General features: G+C 38.5%; 1 long non-coding RNA gene across 1 annotated transcript; it reads left to right on the top strand.

The window, feature by feature from the left end:
* The first annotated feature begins 13453 nt into the window (after window positions 1–13453).
* LOC105856467 (uncharacterized) lies at window positions 13454–17688 on the top strand. The gene is made up of 3 exons (XR_012922098.1): window positions 13454–14029; window positions 16153–16243; window positions 16548–17688. It is a non-coding gene; the product is annotated as an uncharacterized LOC105856467 (long non-coding RNA).

The raw sequence follows: 17688 nt of genomic DNA on the forward strand, positions 1-17688 counted from the left end.
GATGCCTGTCGGTCATCCAAGTCAGATTATCAGAAGATAATTGGATATGTGGAAAGGAATGTAGAGGAGAGATCTGGATAGCGATATTGATTCAAGTATCATTAATTTATAAAAGGTAATTGGAGACCTGGGCATGGATAAAATGGCCCTGGGAGAATATATAGAATGAGAAGTAAAGATGACTTGAGACTGAGGTCCACCATGGTCTCTTCTTAAAGGTGACCTCTTGGGGTTCTTTCATAAGTCCCCAATGATGTATTTTTCTATGACTCTATAAAAACCTTTCTTAAACTTAACGAATAAAATAGAGACAGTAGCTGGTTATAATGGAGAGCCAAAATTTAGAGTCAGGACGTGTTGAGTTGAACTCTTCGAGTTTTACTTTACATGAAAACAGGAATAGTAATGGCACTTATAACATTGCTGTATTAAATGAGAAAATGTAGATAAATTAAAATGCTCATGAAAGAGCTTGGAACATAGCACATGCTCAGTAAATGTGAATATCCTTTCTTTCTAACTCTGTGTCTCTCTTCAAGGTTGTGTTAAGAATCCTAAGAGTTAATAAAGGTGGCTGGCTAATGGCAAAGCTCTGTCTAAATGAAAGCAGCTGTTATCACACTTGCAGTTGCTCTATTTCTTGGAATAATGAGTTTTGTATATTCATAGCAATTGTGTGAAGGATTATTTCCTTTGGTTAACAATTATTTCTCCAAAACAGCGAAGGATATCATCTCTAAACCAAACCTCACTCTGCCCCTTACTCAAGAAGGTGTCATGCCTCTGAGTCAAACTGCAGAGTACTTTGAGACTTTTTGATTTTATTTTTTCATTGGAAAAATGGAGCAGAAACTAAATTCCAAAGAAATCCAGAAATATGGGGGTTGCTGTGTGTAACCTCCTCCTGAGATGAGGTTGCTGATTAAAGCAATCATAGAGATGGGGATTTCCTGCTTTTCTAATTGTTTATATTTTCACATCCTGCTGTTTTGTGTAAAATGTTCTTTTGAAACAAAGACCTGGCAAAAAGTCTGCGCAGACTCTCTGACCACTCTTCCATTTCTTGTACTCATACACGGGGCAAGCAGATCCTGTACTTCTATGAAAAGAATACCAATTTTAAAATTAGGCTGCCTTTGACTCAAATATGAGCTTCATCACCAACCAGATATGTGACCTAGAATCAGCCACTTAATCTCTCTGAGCCTTAATTTTTCTCTTTGTAATGATAACTTCATTGGAGTTCTGGTATGGATGAAATAAAATAATTTATTGTTCGGAGACTTTTTGATAAAGGCCATTCTCACTGGGGTTAAGTGATATCTCATTGTGGTTTTGATTTGCATTTCCCTGATGATTAGAGATGTTGAGCATTTTTTCATATGTTTGTTGGCCATTCTTCTGTCTTCTTTAGAAAAGTTTCTGTTCAAGTCCTTTGCCCACTTTTTAATAGGGTTATTTGATTTTTTCTTCCTGATTTTCGTGAGTTCTAAGTATATTCTAGTTATCAGTCCCTTATCGGATGCATAGGATGCAAAAATTTTCTCCCATTCTGTAGGTTGTCTGTTTACTTTCATGACTATTTCTTTGGCTGTGCAGAAGCTTTGTAGTTTGATCATGTCCCATTTATTTATTTTTGTTGCTGCTTTGATTGCCTTTGGGGACTTCTTCATAAACTCTTTGCCTAGGCCGATGTCTAGGAGAGTGTTTCCAACTTTTTCCTCTAGAGTTCTAATAGTTTCATACCTTAGGTTTAAGTCTGTTATCCAGCGTGAGTTGATTTTTGTGAGAGGTGAAAGGTGTAGGTCCTGTTTTAGCCTTCAACACGTAGCTATCCAGTTTTCCCAGCACCATTTATTGAAAAGGGATTCTTTTCACCAGTGTATGTTTTTGTCTGCTTTGTCAAAGATTAGATGGCTATATGAGGATGGTTTTATATCAGGATTCTCACATCTGTTCCACTGGTCCATATTCCTATTTTTGTGCCAATACCATATTGATTTAATTACTACAGCTTTGTAGTATAGTTTGATATCTGGCATATTAATGCCTCCCATTTTGTTTTTGTTGCCTAGAATTGCTTTTGATATTCGGGGTCTTCTTTGGTTCCATACGAAGCGTAAAATTATTTTTTCTATATCTGTGAAGAATGCTGATGGGACTTTAATAGGTATTGCATTGAATCTGTAGATCAGTTTGGGTAGTATAGACATTTTGATGATGTTGAGTCTGCCGATCCACGAGCATGGTATGGATTTCCATCTGTTTACATCCTCTGCTATTTCCTTCCTCAGTGTTTCATAGTTCTCCCTGTAGAGATCTTTCACCTCCTTGGTTAAGTATATTCCTAGGTACTTTAATTTCTTTGTTACTATTGTGAAGGGAATTGAGTCTTTGATTTGGTTCTCAATTAGATTGTTGTTGGCGTATATGAATGCCTCTGATTTCTGTGTATTGATTTTGTATCCTGAGACTTTACTAAATTCATTGATCAGTTCCAGGAGTTTCTTGGTTGAATCTTTGGGGTTTTCTAGATATAATATCATATCATCAGCAAACAGTGAAAGTTTGATCTCTTCTGCCCCTATTTGGATACCTTTGATTCCATTTTCCTGTCTGATTGCTGTAGCCAAGACTTCCAGCACTATGTGGAACAGAAGAGGAGATAGTGGGCAGCCTTCTCTGGTTCCAGTTCTAAGTGGGAATTATTTCAATTTTTCCCCATTCAGTATGATGTTGGCTATGGGTCTGTCATATATGGCTTGTATCATTTTTAGGTAGACCCTTCTATGCCTATTTACTTAAGTGTTCGTATCATGAAAGGGTGTTGAATTTTGTCAAAAGCCTTTTCTGCATCTATTGAAAGAATCATGTGGTCTTTGTTTTTGCTTCTGTTTATGTGGTGAATTGCATTTATAGATTTACGTATGTTGAACCATCCCTGCATCCCTGGGATGAAGCCCACTTGGTCGTGATGGATTATTTTTTTGATAAGCGTCTGGATTCGGTTAGCTAAGATTTTGTTGAAAATTTTTGCATCTATATTCATTAGGGATATTGGTCTGTAGTTTTCTTTTTTTGTTACATCCTTTCCTGGTTTTGGTATCAGAGTAATATTCGCTTCATAAAAAGGTGTTGGGGAGGTTTCCGTTCTTCTCGATATTGTGGAATAGTTTCTGCAAGATAGGTACTAGTTCTTCTTTGTAAGTGTGGTAAAACTCGGGTGTGAAACCATCTGGACCAGGACTTTTCTTTTTAGGGAGATTTTTAATTGCTGTTTCTATTTCAGCTCTTGATTGGTCTGTTCAGGGAATCTATTTCTTCCTGGTTGAGCCTAGGGAGGCTGTGTGTTTCTAGAAATTTGTCCATTTCCTCCAAATTTTACAGTTTGTGTGCATAAAGATTTTTGTAGGATTCATAAATTATATCTTGTATCTCTTTGGGATCAGTTGTGATATCTCCTTTTTTGTTCCTGATGGAGCTTATTAGAGATTTCTCTTTTCTGTTTTTCGTTAGCTTAGCCAATGGTGTGTCAATTTTGTTTATTTTTTCAAAGAACCAACTTTTTGTTTTATTAATCTCCTGAATAGCTTCCCTGTTTTCAATTTCGTTTAGTTCTGATTTGATCTTGTTGATTTCACTTCTTCTGCTGGGTTTGGGGTTGGTCTGTTCTTCTTTTTCCAGCTCTTTGAGTTATTTCGTTAGATTGTCTATTTGTGATCTTCTTGTCTTTTGGTTATAGGCATTTATGGAGAAAAACTTTCCTCTCAGAACTGCTTTAGCTGTATCCTAGAGGATTTGATAACTTGTCTCTCCATTATCGTTTCTTCATAGAAATTTTTTTATTTCCATCTTGATTTCTTCATTTATGAAGTAATCATTTAGTAGGAGGTTGTTTAATTTCCACGTTTTTGTGCAGAAATGTGAGTTTCTGTTAGGGTTGATTTCTACTTTTATTCCAGTGTGATCTGAGAAGGTACATGGTATGATTTCTATTTTTTTATATTTCTTGAGATTTTCTTTGTGTCCTAGGATATGGTCAATCTTAGAGAATGTCCTGTGAGCTGATGAGAAGTACGTATATTCAGTGGATTTTGGGTAGAATGTCCTGTAGATGTCAGTCAGACCCAATTGTTCCAGGGTTTTGTTTAAGTTCATTATTGCTTTATTAATTTTCTGTTTGGAGGATCTGTCTTGTGCCGTCAGTGGGGTGTTGAAATCTCCAGTGATTATGGAGTTGCTATTAATCCTTTTGCTTAGATCCAGTAAGGTTTGCTTTATGAAACTGGGTGCCCCTAAGTTGGGTCCATATATATTTAAAATTGTTATCTCTTCTTGTTGAAGTGGGCCCTTCACCATTATATAATGACCTTCTTTGTCTTTCACTACTTTTGTTGGTTTAAAAACTAAATCGTCTGAAATTAGAACTGCCACGCCAGCCTTCTTTTGGTTTCCACTTGCCTGGAATACTGATCTCCACCCTTTTACTTTTAGTCTATATGCATCCTTTCAGGTTAGATGTGTTTCCTGAAAACAGCATAGACTTGGCCTGTATTTTCTTATCCATTCAGCCAGCTTATGTCTCTTGAGTGGAGAGTTTAAGCCATTCACATTTATTGAGAGAACTGATAGGTAAGGTAGATTACTGTTCATTCTGTTGGGTTGGATGTTGTTGCTTTGATTTCTCTCTTGAGCCATTGTATTATCTGGCTTTTAATCTTTGGGTTTTGGTTGTTTTTATATTCGTGAGTTTTTATTATGGTGTTCCCTGCGTAACACTGTTTTGAGTAGTTCTTGTAGGGCTGGTCTTGTCTTGATGAATTCTCTGAGACTTTGCTTGTCTGAGAATGTCTTTATTTCTCCTTCATATATGAAGCTTAGTTTTGCAGGGAAGAAGATTCTAGGCTGGGCATTGTTTTGTTTCAGAAGAGTGAGAATGGGGCCCCAGTCTCTCCTTGCTTGTAAAGTCTCATTAGAGAAGTCTGGTGTTATTCTAATTGGCTTTCCCTTGTATGTCACTTGCTTCTTTTGTCTTACAGCTCTTAGAAGGGCCTCTTTAGTTGATATGTTGGTCAGTCCGATGACTGCATGTTGTGATGTCTTCCTGTTTGCATTGAATCTCCCAGGGGTCCTCTGAGCTTCTTGAACTTGTATATCGAGATTTTGAGCAAGGCCTGGGAAATTTTCCTCTATTATATCTTCAAATAGCTTGTCCAACCCTTGGGTGTTGTCCTCTTCCCCTTCTGGTAACCCTATGACCCTCACATTAGGTTTCTTCACATAATCCCACATCTCTTGTAGGCTTTGCTCTTTTCTCTTGTTTCTCTGCTCTATCTCTGTGACGGTTTTGTTTAGTTTGAGGGTGTTATCTTCAAGCTCTGAGATTCTTTCTTCTGTTTGATCTACCCTGTTCTTGAGACTTTCCACTGTGTTTTGTAGTTCCCTGAATTGATTCTTCATTTCTAGGAGTTCGGTTAAACTTTTCTTCATTGTGTCTATTTCTTTAGTGAACTTTTCTTCTAGGTCCTGGTGGCTCTTTGTGATTTCTTTGTGTTGGTTATTGAGTTGTCGTTGTGGCTCGGTGAGTGTTCTTATGATCCACATACGAAATTCCTCTTCTGTCATTTTGGTTGCCTAATTTGGGTTGGTGTCCATTTCTAGGGGACTGGTGCTCCTCTTTGGGGGTGTGTTTTCCATTTGGTTCTTCATATTTCCGGAGTTCCTTCGCTGATTTCTTCCCATGTCGATCCGTTGTTGTTTCTTTCCTTTAGGTTTTTGTTTGGGTATTCACACGCCTTGTTTAGTTTCTGAGCTGTTAGGTGGTGTCTGTGGGTGAGATTCGACCACTCCCTGTATAATGAGTCAGTGGGTGCCGTGAAAAGGCTGTGCAGGATGCTGTCCCTGTCAGTAGGTGGCGCTTGCTTGGAGGAACAGGCTATGTTTTTTTTTGTTTTTTTTTTTAATTTTTTTTTTTTTTTTTTATGTTGTTGTTATTGTGTCCTGTTATCAGCTCTTGTTCTGGGCAGAGCTGGGTTGGGTAAGCCTGCCCTCAAGCACCACCACTGTCATTAGCAGGGGTCAAAGTTCTGTTCTCTGCTTCCAGGAAAAGCTGTCAGGGCAGGGCTGGAATGGCCCCACTCAGCCAGAAAGTCTGCTTGTGGGCGTGGGGCAGTCTGAGACCCGCAGTCTGGAGCGGACCTCACTTCTTTCCACCGTCCCCAACTCTGCAGCTACTCCTGGGCCTCTGCCAGCAAGCCAGACCACATGCCACCAAGACTCCCCGTACTGTGATGCCGGTGGGGAGGTTCCCTGCGCAGGAACGCCACCTGGGCTGGGCGTACAGCCTCCTTTTGGGAGGAGGGTTGCCCTCTAGGATGCTGATCTGCCCCTGAAGGCACACACACCTCAGTAGGCTGTTCACATATATCCCTTCTGTGCCCCGGGCAATGCTAGACCTCAGTGCACAGGATCTGGTCTGCAGGTCCGACCTCTGGGTCCCAAAGTTCAAACTGTATCCCCATCAAGGGAGATGAGCTCCGGTCCCAATTCACCCACAGGGAGCCCAAGCTGGGTCTATGTCTCTCAGCCTCTGAGTCTGCACCGTTCTCCTGGGAACACCATGCCAGGAGCACCTGGGAGGGCTGGCAGGTACAGAGCTCACAGTCTGAGTTCCCCTTAGTCAGCTGTAGGGTCCCAAAAGGGAAGGTCCCGTTCCCTGGAGGTGCCTCCGGCTGGTGGCTATATTGTGTCTCTGGGCAGCCACGGGTAATGTCGGCGGAGGGGAGAAGGAGGCAATATGGCGCCTACCACGCGGCTTGGGTCTGTGCACACGGAGGTGCTGGGAGGGAGTTGGGAGCCTGGTGCCACATCTGCTACAGGCTCACCGCTAGCTGGCGGCGGCCATCTCTGGGCTGGTGTCCGCAGGTCTCTCCACCTGCTGGGGAGCCCACCAGCAGTCCCAAATGCAGGGGAGGGGAAAGGTGAATTATCCACCTACCCTTCCCGCTAGTCTCCGGGCTGCTCCGGTGGTCTCAGCTTCCAGTTCTCCTCCGCAGCCTCCTCCCGTGGAGTCTCCTGGGGTCTCAGGTACACCTCCTTGCAGCCCTCGTACGCTGTATGCTCGTCTTCTTGCTTCTTTTTTCTAATTTCTACTAGAATCTATCTTTTCTGCAGAGACACTCTGTCTGGCGGTGTTTCTCGTCCGCCATCTTGATCCTCCCCCCTAAATGTAACACTCTTGAATCATTCTGAAACCATCCCTTCTGTCCCTCCCCAGTCCATGGAAAAATTGTCTTCCTTGAAAATGGTCCCTGGTGCCAAAAAGGTTGGGAACTTCTGACACAGACACATTCCAGACATTTGTGTCTCAGTCAAGCTTCAAACTCCGGAACTAGGGTACAATAGAAATGGATTATATAAGGAAGTCAGATATGGAGAGGAAATTAAGCACTTGTTGACAGGGAATGTTACGTAGGATTTCTAGAAAGAATACTTCCCAGAAGACAAATACAAAAAATTTTAAAAACTCTCACTCAGAAACAACCTAATTCAAATCATACATACAGATCTGTACTCAGAAAAAAGATGTTCCTTCACACCTGTAATCCTAGCTCTCTGGGAAGTCAAGGCAGGTGGATGGTTTAAGCTCAGGAGTTTGAAACCAGCCTTAGCAAGAGCAATACCCTGCCTCTACTAAAAATAGAACAAAGTAGGTGGGTGTGATGGCCTACACCTGTGGTCCCAGCTACTCTGGAGACTGAGGCAGGAGGATTGCTTGAGCCCAGGAGTTTGAGGTTGCTGTGAACTAGGCTGATGCCACAACACTCTGGCCTGGGTCACAGAGTGAGACTCTGTCTCAAAAAAAAAGACGTTCCTACCTAAACATGGGAATTAGATATTCCTTTGGAAGAGAAAAAGGGGCTGCTGATCCTGCCGTGCATACTTCCACAATTCACTTGGAAGACAGAATAGATTGTTTTAACCTGTCTCTATAGAAATTTTACATTTCCTATGATTTAGTGTAAGTTGTGGTAGATGTTAAGAGAGAAAATATGTCGTTTCCCAAGATGCCCCTTTGATCCTTCACAGTACTGGATCTCTAAAATGAAGTGTGTGGGGTTCAAAGAAGATAAATAAAAATGGCTAAGGGGGGGGAATGGGGATTTATTGAAACCTTAAAATCTGTACCCCCATAATATGCTGAAATAAAAAAAAAATTAAATAAAAAATTAAAAAAAAGAAATATAAATCCTTAGGGGGGAAAAATGGCTAAGAGGTCATGACAGTGTCTTCATGAGAAAAGATTAGGGATTAAAGATGTTTTGACTGAAGTGGAATTATAAGATACTAGTATTGGATGATGCTTTAAAGACCCTCACCTCGAATTGTCTTATTCTTTTTAGGTGAGAAAACCTAAGTTCAGAGGAGGGAATGGTTCCTAAATTAGATTTGGAGCCAGAAATGTAACCAGGTTTCCTATATCTGGGAGGGAGGCCCTCAAAAGGTATCTTGCCTTCTGGGCCCTGGAAAAAGCCTTTTTCTTCTAATAGTGGGGCTAGAGGATGGAGCCAGGTCAGTGGTGAGTCTGTGCCATCGGCTAGCAGGGGAGCCCCCCACATATAAATATGCTACCCTGTGAATACAGCCGCTGATGTTTCAATCTAGTATTGAGTAAATGGACACTTGCTTTCACATATCTCCTGCAAAATATTTTCATCATAATCTTAACAACTATCACAACCATTACACAAATTATCAAAAGTCCCCACTTTTGAAGAATGTATTGGTACATAAAATGAAGAATGATTGCTCCCTTCGGTCCTAGCAAGAGACAGAGATTGGCCCAGAAAGCACATTTCTTGATATCCAGTTCAGTGTTCTTTCCAGTTTTCCCCCAAATAACTAATAGTAGTATTCAAATATGGTGCCCTACCATATTTGGGTCTGATAAGCAGATTTTATCATCCTTTAAAAGAGAGTTGTAATAAGTAGTCAAAATTTCTAGCAGGCACAGCAGAAGGACTTAAGGCAAATGCTTTAATTTTTCACTAATGGTTATTAAGTTATCATAGAATCACCATTTCTGGAGAGACTGAAATATAAGTGTGGCAATTTGAGAGATAAAAAGATAACCAGAAAAATTAATTTAGCTCACATTGTTCTCACTTAATATGATGACAAATGAGGCGGAGAGGACATCCTCACAGGACCTAGGCTAAGAAGAATGAAGGAAGAGACACAGCACCAACAATTAAGAAATCAGGCATTGTGGATGGTGGTTGTTTTTAGCCACTAGTTTTGGGTTTTTTTTTTAATAACGGCTTTATTTAAACATAATTCACATACACACAATTCACCCACTTAAAAGTATACAGCTCAGTATTTTTTACTATATTCACAGAGTTGTGTAACCATCACCACAATTTAAGAACATTTTCCTGACCTCAGATGAAACTCATATACATTAGCAGTTATTCCCTTTTCCTCCCCTCATCCCACCCCAGCCTCTGGCAACCATTAATCTACTTTCTCTTTGCATTTGCCTATTCTGGACCTTTCAGATGAATGGACTCACATGCAAAAGATCACTTTTGTATCTTGCTTCTTTCATTCAACATAATGTTTTCCAGTTTCATTCATGTTATAGTACACACCAGTACTTCATTATTTTATATTGTCAAATAATACTTCATTGTATAGATAGACCACATTTTGTTTTTCCATTTACCACCTGGTGGACATTTAGATCATGTCCCCCTTTTTTTGCTGTCATCGATCATGATGCTGTGAAATATCATGTATAAGTTTTTGCATGGATGTATTGTTTTTATTTCTCTTGTGTATTTACCTAAGAGTGGAATTGCTGGGTCATCTGGAACTCTGTGTTTAACTTTTTGAGGAACTTCCAGACTGCTTTCCAAAGTGGCTGCACCATTTCATGTTCCCACCAGCAGGATCTAAGGGCTTTGACTCTCCACATCCTTTTCAATACTTGTTATTATGTCTCTTTTATACTTTAACCATCCTATTGGTATGAAGTTGTATTTCCTTGTGGTTTTTATTTGCATCTCCTGATAGATAATGATGCTGAGTCTTTTTGTGTATTACTGCCCATTTGTATATTTTGAGAAATTACTTTTTTAAAAAAAGTTTTGCTGGACATAAATTTCTGCATTGACAAATTTTTGTTTTTGTTTTTTTCCTTTTAGTACCTTAAAAATGATATCTCACTGCCTCTGGCCTTCATTGTTTCTGATGAGAATTTCACTGTAAACATTTGGTATTCCATTGTACATGGCCAGTCTTGAAAGCTCCTTTGCTTTCAAGATTTTTGCTTTGGCTTTCAACAGTTTTATTGTAATGTGTTATGTGTGGATATCTTTGCATTTATCCCACTTGGAGTTCATTGAGCTTCTTGGATGTGTGTATTAATGCTTTTCATGAAATTTGGGAAGTCTTTGACCATTAATTCTTTGAATATTTTTTCTGCTCCATTTTCTGCCTCCTCTCCTTTTAGTACTGCTAATACACTTATGTTTGTCCACTTAATGGTGTCTCATATTTCCCTGAGGTTATGCTATTTTTTCCCCATTATTTTTCTTTCTGTTCTTGAGATAGCATAATCTCTATAAATCTATCTTCAAGTTCACTGATTATTTCTTCTACCAAAACAAAAGGAAGGTACTGGAAAGTACTGAATAGTGAACAAAACAGATAATGAGGGACGTCAACACTCAGCAGAAGAGAACAATGGTCAATTTCTCATTTTGTGTGGATGGCTTTTAGCCATGTGGGGTATGGCTAAAGCTCTGATAGAAAATCCTAGTCTTACTGGTTTTAAGAATCACAAAAGAGGATTTGGGTTTGGAGCACCACATATGCTCGAAAGTGAGAGGGGAAATCCCAGAAAAGAAGACAGCCAAAGAAGGGAAGCCTCAAATTCTGGGTATAAAAGTTGCTCAAATTTCTGATTAGCCCTTGAACATGCATACTGGGAAAAGATTCAAAGCAAATCAGCTGAGGCTAAAAGAATTGAACTAAAATTTCAGCTACATTCATCACAGAGGAGACAGTGTTATAGTTTGATTCCATAAAAGTTAAATATATGCCTTTAAAGAAGTATTCTTCAGAAGAACATTCAGATTCCAGAGTTTCTACAACATGTCATTCACAATGTTGAAGATAAAATCCAAAATTATACAACATTTAAAGAAGTAGGAAAACACTCAATTCATAGGTGAAAGATTAACAGAAAACAATGTGGGATGACCCAGATGTTAGAATCAATCAACAATTATTTTAAAATTTATATTAAAACTATGCTTGGTGATATAAAGGAATATACATTCATGATTAATAAAAGGTAGGAAATTTCAGCAGAAGAAAACAGATTATTTTTTAAAAGCCCAAATGGAAATTCTAGAACTGAAAAACAAAGTAGCTGAAATAAAAAATTCACTGAGTAAGCTTAAGAATAAAATGGAATGACAGAGGAAAGAAGCAATAGGCTTGAAAGCAGATCAATAGAAATTATCTAGTTTGAAGAACAGAGAAGGAAAAAAATTTTAAGTAATATAGCCTTATGGATCTGTGGAACAATATCAAAATTTTTAACATGCATGTAATTGGAGATCTGAAAGAAGAAGAGAGAAAAAATTAAGAGGGAAAATAATGGCCCAAGTTTCCTAAATTTAGCAATAAGATATACATGTACAAATTTGTGAAGCCTAAAAAGAGATAAGTAGAAAAAATACTCTAATTTATATCATAGTCAAGCTATGAAAGAAAAATATTTGAAGGCAGCCAAAGAAAAATGACACATTGCATACAGGGAAACAATTTAAATGATGGCTGCTTTCTCATAAGAAGCAATGGGGCCAGAAGACAGTAAAATAATATCTTTAAAATACAGGGGGAGAAACTTTTGAACTCAGAATTCTGTATGCTGTAAAAATTTCTTTCATGAATGAAGGCAAAATAAGATTTTCAGAGAAAGAAAACTGAGTGAGTTCAGAACTGAGACGTTGCTACTATCTTTAGGAACAATAACTTGAAGTAAGTTCTCCCAGCCTGAAGGGAAATGAGCCTTCCCATGTTCTCCAGCCTAAGTCAGGCACAGAAATATAAGTTTGAGTATGATGAAGTTCCTCAAAGGGTTTACAGCTTGGAGATGAAATAGAAACCAAACATTTACTTCACTGAAGCCCCAATAATGAAAGGTCATAAAAGCCACCGCATTTGCTTACTAAAATGTCTTTTAGGAGGGCATACCTGTAAGTTTCCGCATTTTGCCATTTCCACAATTTCATGTGGGAACCCATATGTAGTTTCAGATTACCCAACAGCAGCTTTAAGCCAAGAGAAAATTGGAGGAAAGAGTAAGTGACACCTGATACAGGTTAGCAGAGTTAAACTGTAGACTTTTCTATCCTGGCTGAACCCAGGATATTTGGTTTCTATTGTTTTTCACTAAAAGAAAATAGATCTTTAAAAAATCCTAGCTTCTGTGGTATTAGAGGAAAACAAACTCTAAGAGCTGGAGAGTCAAGATCAACGTTTCCAGTAGATATTTGAGTAAGCACATTGTTCAAGTCATTCTGGTCAAGAAATCATTTTGACAACCGGGAAAAGAGCCTCTTCGAATTAATCTTTTAAAGAGATTAACCCCAGGTGTATGTATGAGCTGCCAAAGGAAGAGGAAAACTGTGTAACACGATGATCCTGTGAAATCAGTGGGTCAGAAACGCGTTTTCAGGAGAGGGGCGTAGTGCCCGCGCTCCGGGAAGTGCACCGGGGTCGCGCCTTGGGTCTGCCTGGAGCCATAGGCCACGTGTGCCAGTTCCCTGCACAAGGCTCAGCATGGTAGGAGCGCCTGCTCTGAGGCTCCTGCACACTAGGCCGTGTGGTTGTTGCCCTCCTGCCACGCTGAAGCTCAGCCAGCTAAAGCCCAGGCTCGCACCACCACCCCCAGGCGGCGCGCCTCAGCCAATTAGAAATTACAAGGCCTGGAAACTTGGCACGCACCTGTGCAAGCACACGGGCGAGACCATTTGTGACTATGAAGGGTGTGGCAAGGTGTCGTGAGCGGCGCAAGGTCAGACATAACCAGATCTACGCACGTTTGTGTCTTTCCACAAGGTCAGAGTTTTACTGATGCTATGTCAATCATAAAAGCCCAGTGCTACGTGTAGTTCCCAAGGAGGCAATTTTTATTACTACTCATTCGCTGAGCAAAGGAGGAGACACAGACTCAAGCCAATTCACAAGCCAGTCAGTCTTGCAAACCATACCTAGTAATATATGTAATAAATATATAAATGTTATAAAATTAAAGTTTCCACATCAAAGTAACATTTAACATCAAGGGACAGAACCATGCCATACTTACTCTGGTGGGCCTGGCATTGAACTTCTGACCTACAGAAGTGGAAGATTACAAATTTGTATTGTTTTGAGCCATTAGGTTTGTGGTAATTTATTATGATAGCCATAGAAAAGTAATACACTCTCTATTCTGTTTTTAGGAAGTGGAGGAAATCTTGAGCCTTGGGAGGCACACTCATGTGATGACTGAATCTAAAAGAAAGCAACCATTGATTCTGTCAAGTAATTGAGCACTTGCTTAACCACTTTGGTACAGTGCTCACCGGCCGCGAAACCTTGCCCACAGCCAGCTCTCATAGTCCACAGGATAGTTTGTGCTGTGCATTGACGACGAATCTGTTTTGCCCTTGTGTGATGAGGAAAGCTTTAAAGCACTAAAAGCTTGTTTTACTTTATAGGCAAGTTACTTGTAATGTAAATCAGAATAAGTAACATAGACATATATGTTTTAATTGCGTTATTTTTATATGTTCACAATTTTATTTTGATAAATGAAAAATTAGAAAAGTCCTATCATGGCTGTCGGCTAAAGTTGATGCTCGGTTCATCTGTGGCTATCCACTACACTTGACACTCGTACCAAAGTGGTTAAAAACACTTCCTACCTAAACTACTCTTCCTGAGATTGTGAACAACATTGCTCAAGGTAAGACTATTTATCTAGGAAACAATGACATCTGAAGACTATGAAATATCACCTACACTGGGCTGGAACTCACTGGTGAATCAAACAGTAAAGCCTTGTGTACAAGGAAAAATTAATGTGATCCTGTGAGCTTGACTGGGAAATGCCTCTGCATAGGGGAGTGAAATGGACAAACTACTCTAGTAGAAAAGAGTAGGGTGGGTCTCATGGTTTAAAGTTAGGTTATTAGTTTGGGATAGTTCTTCCTTTTTCATGTAGGCATTGACAGCTATACATTTTCCTCTAAAAATACTGCATTTGTCATATTCTGTAAGTTTTGACATTTTGTGTTTAATTTTCATTCATCTCAAATTATTTCCTAATTTCACTTGTAATTTCTTCTTTGACTCATTATTTTAAAGTGTGTTAATTTCCTTATATTTACATTTTTTTCAGTTGCCCTTTTGTTATTGATTTCTAATTTCATTGTGCTCAAAGAAGATATTTTGGAAGATTTTAATATATATTTTTTTTAATTTATTAAGACTTGCTTTAGGCCAGGCACGGTGGCTCATGCCTGTAATCCTAGCAGGGAGGCCGAGGCAGGAAGATAGCTTGAGGTCAGGAGTTCGAAACCAGCCTGAGCAAGAGTGAGACCTCATCTCTACTATAAATAGAAAGAAATTAATTGGCCAACTAATATATATAGAAAAAATTAGCTGGACAGGGTAGTGCATGTCTGTAGTCCCAGCTACTCGGGAGGCTGAGGCAGAAGGATTGCTTGAGCCCAGGAGTTTGAGGTTGCTGTGAGCTAGGCTGACACCATGGCACTCATTCTAGCCTGGGCAACAAAGCGAGACTCTGTCTCAAAAAAAAAAAAAAAAATTACTTGCTTTGTAGCCTAACATGTAAGTCACTCCTGGAGACTGTTGTATGTACACTTGAGAAAAATGTGTATTTTACTATTGTTGGGTGGACTGTTCTAAATATGCCTGTTAGGTCTAGTTTATAGCGTTTTTTTAAAGTCCTCTGTTTCCTTATTGATCTGTCTTGTTGTTCCAAATATTATTAAAAGTGGGGTATTGAAGTCTCCAACTATTATTGTTGAGTTGTCTCTTTCTTCAATTCTGTCAGTTTTTGTTTGTGTATTTGGGGGCTATGTTGTTAGTTGTGTACATGGTTATTATTGTTATATTCTTTTAATGGATTGACACCTTTATATAATGTCCTTTGTCTCTTGTAAACAAAAATTTTGTTTTAAAGTCTATTTTATCTGATATTAGTATAGCCACACCAGTTCTCTTTTGATTGCTATTTGTATTGAATATCTGTTACTATCCTTTCACATTCAACCTATTCATGTCATTGGATATAAAGTGAATTTCTTATAACAACATATAGTTGGATCATGATTTTATCCATTTTGCCAGTCTCTGCATTTGCATTGGGAAAACTTAACCCATTTACTCAGAAGGGCTTACTTCTGCCATTTTACTACTTATTTTCTATATGTATTGTATCTTTTTTATTCCTCAATTTTTCTATTACTGTCTTCTTTTTTTATTGTTTTCTTCTAGTTACCATTTTTATTCCCTTCTCATTTCTTTTACTGAATATTTTTGTTTTATTCCTCATTACCCTCAGGATTACAATTAAAATTTTAACTTTATAATAATCAATTGTGAATTAATACCAAGTTATTTTTAATAGTATATAAAGACTCTGCTCCTTTATACTCTATCCCCTGACTTTCTGTTTTTGTCACAAATTACACGATTATACATTATGTGTCCATCAGCATACATTTTTAATTATTGTTTTATGCAGTTGTCTTTTAAATCATATAGGAAAAAAAGAAGAGTTGTAATTCAAAAATACCATAATACCCGCTTTTATATTTACCAATGTAGCCACTTTTTACCATTGTTCTTTATTCCTTTATGTGGTTTCAAGTCATTATCTAGTGTTAATTTCAGACTGAAGGATTCACTTTAGCATTCTTACAGAGCAGGTATACTAGTGATAAATCCCCCGTTTTTGTTTATCTGGTAATGTTTTAATTTCTTAATGTCTTAATTTCTCCATTTTTGAAAAAATTGTTTTGTCAGATATAAAATTGTTCATTGACAATATTTTTCTTTCAGCCCTTTAAATATCATCCCACTGACTTCTGGCCTCCATGGTTTCTGAAGAGAAATTGGCTAGTAATCTTATACATGAAGATCCCTGTACATGGTGAGAAACTTCTCTCTTAATGCTTTCAAGATTCTCTTTGGCTTTTGACAGTTTGGCTATAATATGGCTCTTTTTGAGTTAACCTGCTTGGAGTTGAGTATCTTGTATATTTAGAATCTTGTTTTTCATCAAATTTAGAACATTTTGAACATTACTTTGTCGAAAATTCTCCCTGTTCCATTCTCTCTCTCCTTTCCCTACAGGACCCCCTTTATACATATCTTAGTATGCTTGATAGTGTCCTATAGGCGTTTTAAGATCTGTTCATTTTTATTTTTCATTCTTTTCTCTTTCTTTTCCTCAGATTGGACAATCCCAATTGACTTATCACTTATTCTCACTGCTCAAATCTTCAATATTGCTTCCTGTGGCACTAGCAACTTGTACCAGGAATGTGGGCTGCCATCTTCACAAATGTCACTGATCTGGGGGATGGGGGATGGATGTTATCCATGGATGGGGGATGGATGTTATCCAGATGTTATCATTATTTGTAGTCAATATTTGTTTAGCATTACCTCAACAGTTACAATACTTTTTGCTCTTCAATTCTGCTTATATCTCTGACCTACCATTTGGGCTCATCTTCTTCTATGTGAAGTATATCCTTTAAAGTTTTGTTTTTTTCAAGGTTTATTGGTAGCAAACCTTCAGTTTTATCTGTATTCTTTTAGGAATATAGTATCACCACCAGATCTAGTATCTGTCTATGGCTTAGCAAAATTTTACCTAGTCACTTGTATACCTTGCATCTACCCTGAAAGGAGGGAGTTAATGAGGCAGATTTGAGATTTGGGAAGTAGCAGGGGAATCAGGGAGGAAGAAATATAAAGGTCGTAAAACCTGGGTGACTAAAAGGGGCAGCCTTGCAAAAATAACAGGAAAACATCTAATCTTACTAGATTAGATAACCCAGTAATGGTTAAAGATCAATCCTATGAATTCTTTCACTAAAATGTACTCTGCAGTAGTTCTGTTTTGCACAAATTCCAAAGAAAGCTCAATGGATGGAAAAGAGATGTAAATCTCTCTTTCAAAAAAAAAAATTTTTTTTTTTTTTGAGAATCTGCTTTTACAGATTTCCTGAGTAAACAGCAGAAGAATGAGCTACAGCCTCAACCATATCTGGAAGACAGAGTCAGTTCTCCTGTAATACTCCCTTCTCCAAGGAAAGGCAGGAAACCAACTTCTGGACTTTGACATCCTTGCAGTTTTTGTTATCAATCTGCTGTTGCTTTTGTTATCAACTGACAGCCATCACTATTTTTTTCTCTCTTTGTCCCCCTTAAAATCAGTGAGCCACTTGGCCTCACTGCTGGCATCTCCCTTCTCTTTCTTTGGAATGTCATGCCATCTCTCTGCCCTCTTCCCCTACCCCTTCTCTCTCTCTCTCTCACACACACCTTCTAACAGCTAAAATAAACTTTTTTACTTTTATAACTTAA

The sequence above is a fragment of the Microcebus murinus genome, chromosome 12 (assembly GCF_040939455.1).
Source record: "Microcebus murinus isolate Inina chromosome 12, M.murinus_Inina_mat1.0, whole genome shotgun sequence".
NCBI lineage: Eukaryota > Metazoa > Chordata > Mammalia > Primates > Cheirogaleidae > Microcebus > Microcebus murinus.